The 6,487-nt window shown below is 45.2% G+C and overlaps 1 long non-coding RNA gene across 1 annotated transcript; it reads right to left on the bottom strand.

Annotated features, from left to right (window-relative positions):
• Window positions 1–1,188: 1,188 nt before the first annotated feature.
• Window positions 1,189–5,867, bottom strand: LOC108535883 (uncharacterized). Its single transcript, XR_001887352.1, has 3 exons — window positions 5,807–5,867; window positions 3,802–3,952; window positions 1,189–1,348 (listed from the first exon to the last, which is right to left on the bottom strand). It is a non-coding gene; the product is annotated as an uncharacterized LOC108535883 (long non-coding RNA).
• Window positions 5,868–6,487: the final 620 nt, after the last annotated feature.

Genomic DNA, 6,487 nt, shown 5'->3' on the forward strand with positions numbered 1-6,487 from the left:
TTTTAAGACAGAGTCTCAATCTGTCACCCAGGTTGGAGTACAATGGTGCAATCATGGCTCACTGCAGTTTTGTCCTCCTGGGCTCAAGCGATCTCCCTCCTCAGCTCCCAAGTCACTGGGACTGCAGGTGTGTGCCACCATGCCTGGCTAATTGGAAAAGTTGTGTGTTTTTTTTTTTGTTTGTTTGTTTTTTTTTGTAGAAATAGAGTCTCAGTATGTTGCCCAGCCTTAAAATGAGAGTCATAATAAAGGAATATTCTCCAGATACACTGCACTTATTTCTTTTTAAAATTTTCCCTCTTTAAGTGATCTTTTCTTTCAAGAACGGGCCTCTGACCTTGGGTTTCCTTGGGTCTGCTGCTTTTCCTCCTTCTGAGATCATTCTTTGTGACATGATCACCATGTCCCTCACCTCTACCTCAGATGCTACGATTGAAGGTTGCAGGTGGTGAGAAGAAAACAACTTGCACGGATGAATTCTTGAGACCAGGGCCCTGTATTTATCTCAGTGGCTTCAATACAGGGCAGGGAAGCTCACCGAAGTTGTGACACACAGGTGAGATTACGGCTAAGTGGAATGCTTTCCTAAACTTTACATGGCATTGTTGGGTTTGTGAATAAACTATTTTCTGCTCCCAGGTGGCTCCCAGGAGCAGAGAAATTCAAGCAGGCTGTTGTGTAGGCTGGATTCCCACCTACTGAATGGAGAAACTGGAACATGGACATGGAACAGCATTTCTGCATGAAATCTTTTTTTTTTGTTTGTTTTTCTTCTCTGGCTTTGAAATTTGCATTTCTTTTAGTAAAATAAACTGGTTCAAAAACATGTACACATCTTTGTTTTTTGTCCATGTCACTTAACAATTCCAAAGGATTTTGCATTTTTACAGGTTTTTTTTTTTCGAGAATTCAGTGAAATAGAACTAGTGTTAGCAGCTCCATATTTTAATTGGGAAAATGAGGCACATTCAAGGCCTGGCATCTTGTCTAAGCACAGTCTCTCTCCACTGTATGAATCACAGTTTAGTGCTGTCCGAATCAGAGTTCTTCATTGCTTGCAACAGAAACTGTCTCATGCTGACTGAAAGAAGGATAATTGCCCGGTAGCTCTGGGAATTGTCAGGAGGGCAGGCGAGCAAGGCTTGGAGAATGGCGGAAGCAGAGGCACTGCAGCAAGGATGCTCCGCTACCACTGCTGCCACTCTCAGACCAGATTCTCATCTGCCTCTGTCCCTGAATGGCTGACTAGCCAGACGGAGGGCACAAGCTGGGCCGGGGCACAGAGGGGTTCAGGAATGCAGTATTGGCTCCTCTTTGGCATCTCCAGTGGAATGTGGACTCTGCTCTCCTATTGGGGAAATTTCCAGATATGGGAAACTGATTTGGTTACTGATATATGCTCAAATCTTTTGCCCATTTATTTCTTGGGTTGATAACTTATTAACAAAAATTTCTTTCTAAAAAATCCTTCTGCAACATCTATCTTTAGGAATTTCTGGGAAACAAAAGCATAAGGAGTGGAGAGTCAGCTTATCCCCAAGTCATAAATTTAACATTATATACATTTCTCAGACTAAAATATTTATGGTCAGCTGTATATTACACAGGGTTATTTGGAAAATGTTGGTGTGTAGAATTAATAAGGAACCCTAGTATACCTTGATCTCTTATTTTCTAGTTGTCAGGCACAATCCCAGAGGTGAAGGAAAAATAATTAAACAATGGAAGAAAAAAAATCTCATTTGCTGTGTTTTGATTTTCAGAAAAGATAATGTTCTAAAAGCCATAACCTCAGGAAACTAAGAAACAGTTTCTTATTTTGAACCAATTATTTTAATCTGTTAGTTTTTCTGTAATTATAATAAAAACATTTAACTGAGAGTGCATTGATCTGGTAGAATTTCGTACCACTTGCTTTAAATTGCACAATCCCGTTCTTCCTACCACATCAGTTAGAATGTATTGAACATTCATTACAACCTATCATTAAGGAGATGTATAAAGACCCAATCTTGAAGTGTTTAGCAATTAGGTAAAGTGGGTTGGTTCCCCATGAGAGCGCTGCATTTAGCTACCACATTTCACGGAGGAGCAGGGCTGTTTAACCTCCCTGCCTATAAAGAAGTCAGGCAAGGACCTCACCACTTGATTTCTGGCTTGATAATCTAGTCAAGGTATTTCACACTTTCCTAATGTTCACATGTTGGATTTCCCTGCTGCCTGGGCCCACGACCATTCTATATTCTATTTTCTTCCTTATCCATTCTGTATTCAAACTCCACACTTACCTGACAGTCACTGGGCCATGGCCTCTGTCAGCACATTTTATGAGAAAGGGGAAGCAGCTCTCCAGTCCTTAGTGCCTCAAAAGACCAGGGTTAGCCAAATGCGAAACAAGGGAAAACTTGGAAAGCTTGCAGATCAAGACAACAAAATCCAAAGACGCCTAGGGGGAGTCCAGGCTTCTGGCTGGAGTGGAATTTGCTAAAGTTAGAACAATTCTACAGTCCATTCTCAAGTAAATGCTTCCGTTAGTTCAGTGATAGGCTTTCTTGTGGAAATCATGTAGACTTGCATCTGCGAACCCAGTGACCGGTGTTGTGTGAAGAATTGGTTTCTGTGATCATTAAGATCTGTTTGTTAAGATGTGAGTTTGTGGAACTGCTGTATTGAAAGAGTAGGAATCCTGAGGACTCATAAAAACAAACAAAAAACTCCACGTATGTTCACTTTGGGAGGCTGAGGCTGGAGGATCACTTGAGCTTAGGAGTTTGAGACCAGCCTGGGCAACCTAGTGTGACCCCTTGTCTAGAAAAAATTTAAAAAAATTAGCCGGGCATGGTGGTATGTGCCTTTAGTTCCAGCTACTTGGGAAGCTGAGGAAGAAGGATCACTTGAGCCCAGGAGGTCAAGACTGCAGTGAGCCAAGATCGTGCTACTGCACTCCAACCTGGGTGACAGAGTAAGACCCTGTCTCAAAAACAAAAAAACCCACATATTTTCTTCTCTTGCCCCTCAACCCCCTACAAGTGCTCTCTTCTCCTCATAGAAGGAGGGAGAGGAAAACATTCACATCTCAACACTAGCTTTCCTCAACCTCAGCTCTTTAATACCCTTAAGGTGGTATTGGGCTGATTGAAATTCCTGATCTCTTCTTTTGCAAGTCTTGTGTGAGGGGTCTATACCAACCTGTGAAATGTGGGAGTACTTGACACCTATTGACTCGAATGGAGCTTTGACCAAAACTGACCCATTTCATCCTATTGGGTCTGTGCAGGCAAATTATCATCTTCACCACCATCATCATCATCACTACATTGCCCAACTTGTTTTGCATCGTATTTAATTAAAATTCCAAAAGCAAAAAACATTGCATAAGAGAAAGTGGGTAGAGTTTCGGAAGTAGTGATGCAAAAAATAAAAAACAAGTATGGATATATAAAATTGGAATAAGGCTAAAAATCCACTCACTTACCATCAGTGGGCCAAAATTTGGCTCTGAGCTTTTGAGTTAAACCAGGAGGAGTCCAACTGGTTTTAGAATGTGAGCCAGAAGGAATATTTTTGGGGTTCAGGTAATTAGTAGATTGTGATGATGACAGCATTTCTCATGTATTTAAATTGAATTTGCTTTTAAAAGCTAGACAATTATAATGCTATTAATTTCCTCTATTGCTCACCCTTCCTTCTATAAAGTTCTAACATGAAATAAATGAACATAAAAATCCCCCCAAAAAAACCAAATCTGCCCAAGACACAAAATTATGTCCACCTTACAAGCGAAGTTGTGAACTGTTCTACCTGTGAACGTTGTTACAGAGCCCATTTTCAGTAAAGAGGAAACAAGAGTCCTCTCACGGTAACAGCAGTTTTTTGATGGTGCAGTAACCATTCCATAATCGCACCCAAGGGGTGGGCACGGGATCCAAGCAGGCTGATGGGAATTCCCTCACTGAAATTTAAATCATAGAGTGATGTAGAGACAGAAAATGCCCGGCTGTCATTCATCCAGTTCCTGCACCTCGTGGGCTGGAGTCCAGTCTCTGAGGCCCCTCGACCCCTGGGCAGACCTATTGGCCCTGTCCTTTATGAGCTTGGACCTTCTGCCTTCTTCCTTCTCCTGTGAGACTACCAGCCTTCCCCTGCCCCCTCAGCCTCCTATAGCATCTTTCTTTACTTACGATAATCAGAGACTCAGTTCCTGTTTCTTGCAACCCAAGTATTCTGACTGGTGTGCTTTCGATACGGTTTCAGAGTGAAATACAGAAAGTGGGATGGTTTTAGGTGGCACACAAGGAACATTTACATTTTTCCGTTATGTAATTATTTTAATGCACATTCCGAAAAACTATAAACAGCACATCAAACCCACAATGTCATGGGTATTATTGCTTAGAATGACTTCAATACATTTATTTAAGTCAAAAAGTGAGTCATTTAAAAGAAAAACACTACGTGATAGTACAGGTGTCCCTGGCTATGGGGGAGAAGCAATCTCCAATGTGCTGTTCTAATAGCTTGCAGAGGCCATGAGGACGCCACATTTTTGTAAGAGAGGGAGCGCTAGATCTGAGTGTTGAGGAGTTCCCTCTACCATCGTGGGACACGGTGAGAGATGAGTGGTTGGGGTGGTGAGAGCTGAGGGGGAGCCTCCTGCCATGGCCCAGAAAGAGGGACCAGGCATGGACTGGAGAGAAAGGGATGGAAGCTCTGAGCCCTGCAGATGACCCTTCATCCTCCTCCTCCTTGGCTGGTGGGCATAAAGCAGATCAACCAGGGGAGGAGGGGTGCTTCAGGAGCCCTCCCTGGGTTTCTTTTCTTTCTCCCTTTTCCCTTCTTCCTTCCCCATTTCCTTCCTGTATCACTGAGTGTCCCTTAACCACCCCCTTACCCCCACCTCAGGCCTGTCTGGCTTTGCTGGCTGAGTGGCCCAGCGTGGTGGTTATGGCAGGTGTGAGGCTTTGGAGGCCACCCTGCCCTCAACAAGGGGATGGCTGTGGAGCATCACCTCCATTCTGCAGCCTCTCATCTGAAGCTCAGGCCATCAGGAGGCAGCCCTCAGGCTTCTCTCTGATGTTTCTTCCATTTGTCAATCTCTAAGCTCAGGCCACAGACAAGGTAGAGGAGCCCCCAGCATGTTTAGGCAGGCTCTTTCCCTGTCACCCCTCACCGCTGCCCACCACACACTAACCTGGAGGTCTCCTTGGTACTTTGCCAAGTCAGGGAATGGGGAGGGTCTGACCCTGTGGCTTCAAGCTAGAACTCTCCCCATTCTCCCCCACCTACTTGGCTCTGCTCCGTAAGCCAGCTGCCCATCCTTCCAGGGCACAGTGGATGCAAACCCCACAATACCCAGTGGCTTCTTTAGCACAGATATTGTTCTGTCTATACCAAGACCCCAGAACAATGTCTGTGCTAAAGAAGCCACTGGTTTTATTGTGGGGCTTTATCTTTTCTTTCTTTCTTTTTTTTTGAGAGGGAGTCTTGCTCTGTCGCCCAGGCTGGAGTGCAGTGGCATGATCTTGGCTCACTGCAACCTCCACCTCCCAGGTTCAAGTGATTCTCCTGCCTCAGCCTCCCGAGTAGCTGGGACTACAGGCACCCACCACCATACCTGGTTAATTTTTTATATTTGTAGTAGAGATGGGGTTTTACCATGTTGGCCAGGCTGGTCTCGAACTCCTGACCTCAGGTGATCCGCCCACCTCAGCCGCCCAAAGTGTTGAGATTACAAGCATGAGCCACTGTCCTGGCCTGTGGGGCTCTATCTTAATTCTGCCTTTAAGGACCTAATAAATCACTTTACCTCTAGTTCCTCAGCTATACAATTAGTGGGCTGTGTTATCCAAGCTCTGTGTCACTTATTTATGGCTGCTAACAAACCACCCCACACCTTAGTGGCTTAAAGCAACACTGGTTTATGATTTCACAATCCTGCTGGTTGACTGGGTTGTTGTTAGGGGGTCTTGCCTGTGTGACCTTGACAGGTGGGCTCATCTGGGACACCTGGGACTCTCTCCCTCCCCATGGTCTTTCATCCTGGGCTTCTTCCTCCCATGGTGGCCACAGGTGTTCTGAGGGGATGAGGTTGGACACTGCAAGGCCCTTGAAAGTGTAGGCTCTGAGGCTGCACAACTTCACTTCCACTGCATTCTCTTGGTCAAAGCAGCAGACAAGGCCCCCCTGGACACAAAGAGTGGAGAGGTGAGCTACACTCTTTGATAGCCATCGGAGTGGCTGTAAACCCTTGCCCTGCCCCATGGGGCTCCCGTGGGTGTTGATGGGGTGTCTTGTATGCAATATTTTGTTTTGTTTTGTTTCAGAAGGAGTCTTGTCCTGTCGTTCTGTCGCCCAAGCTGGAGTGCGGTGGCGCGATCTCGGCTCACTGCAAGCTCCGCCTCCCGGGTTCACGCCATTCTCCTGCCCCAGCCTCCCAAGTAGTTGGGACTACAAGCGCCGGCCACCACTCCCAGCTAATTTTTTTTTT

The sequence above is a fragment of the Rhinopithecus bieti genome, unplaced genomic scaffold (genome assembly GCF_001698545.2).
Source record: "Rhinopithecus bieti isolate Rb0 unplaced genomic scaffold, ASM169854v2 scaffold_12642, whole genome shotgun sequence".
Taxonomy (NCBI): domain Eukaryota; kingdom Metazoa; phylum Chordata; class Mammalia; order Primates; family Cercopithecidae; genus Rhinopithecus; species Rhinopithecus bieti.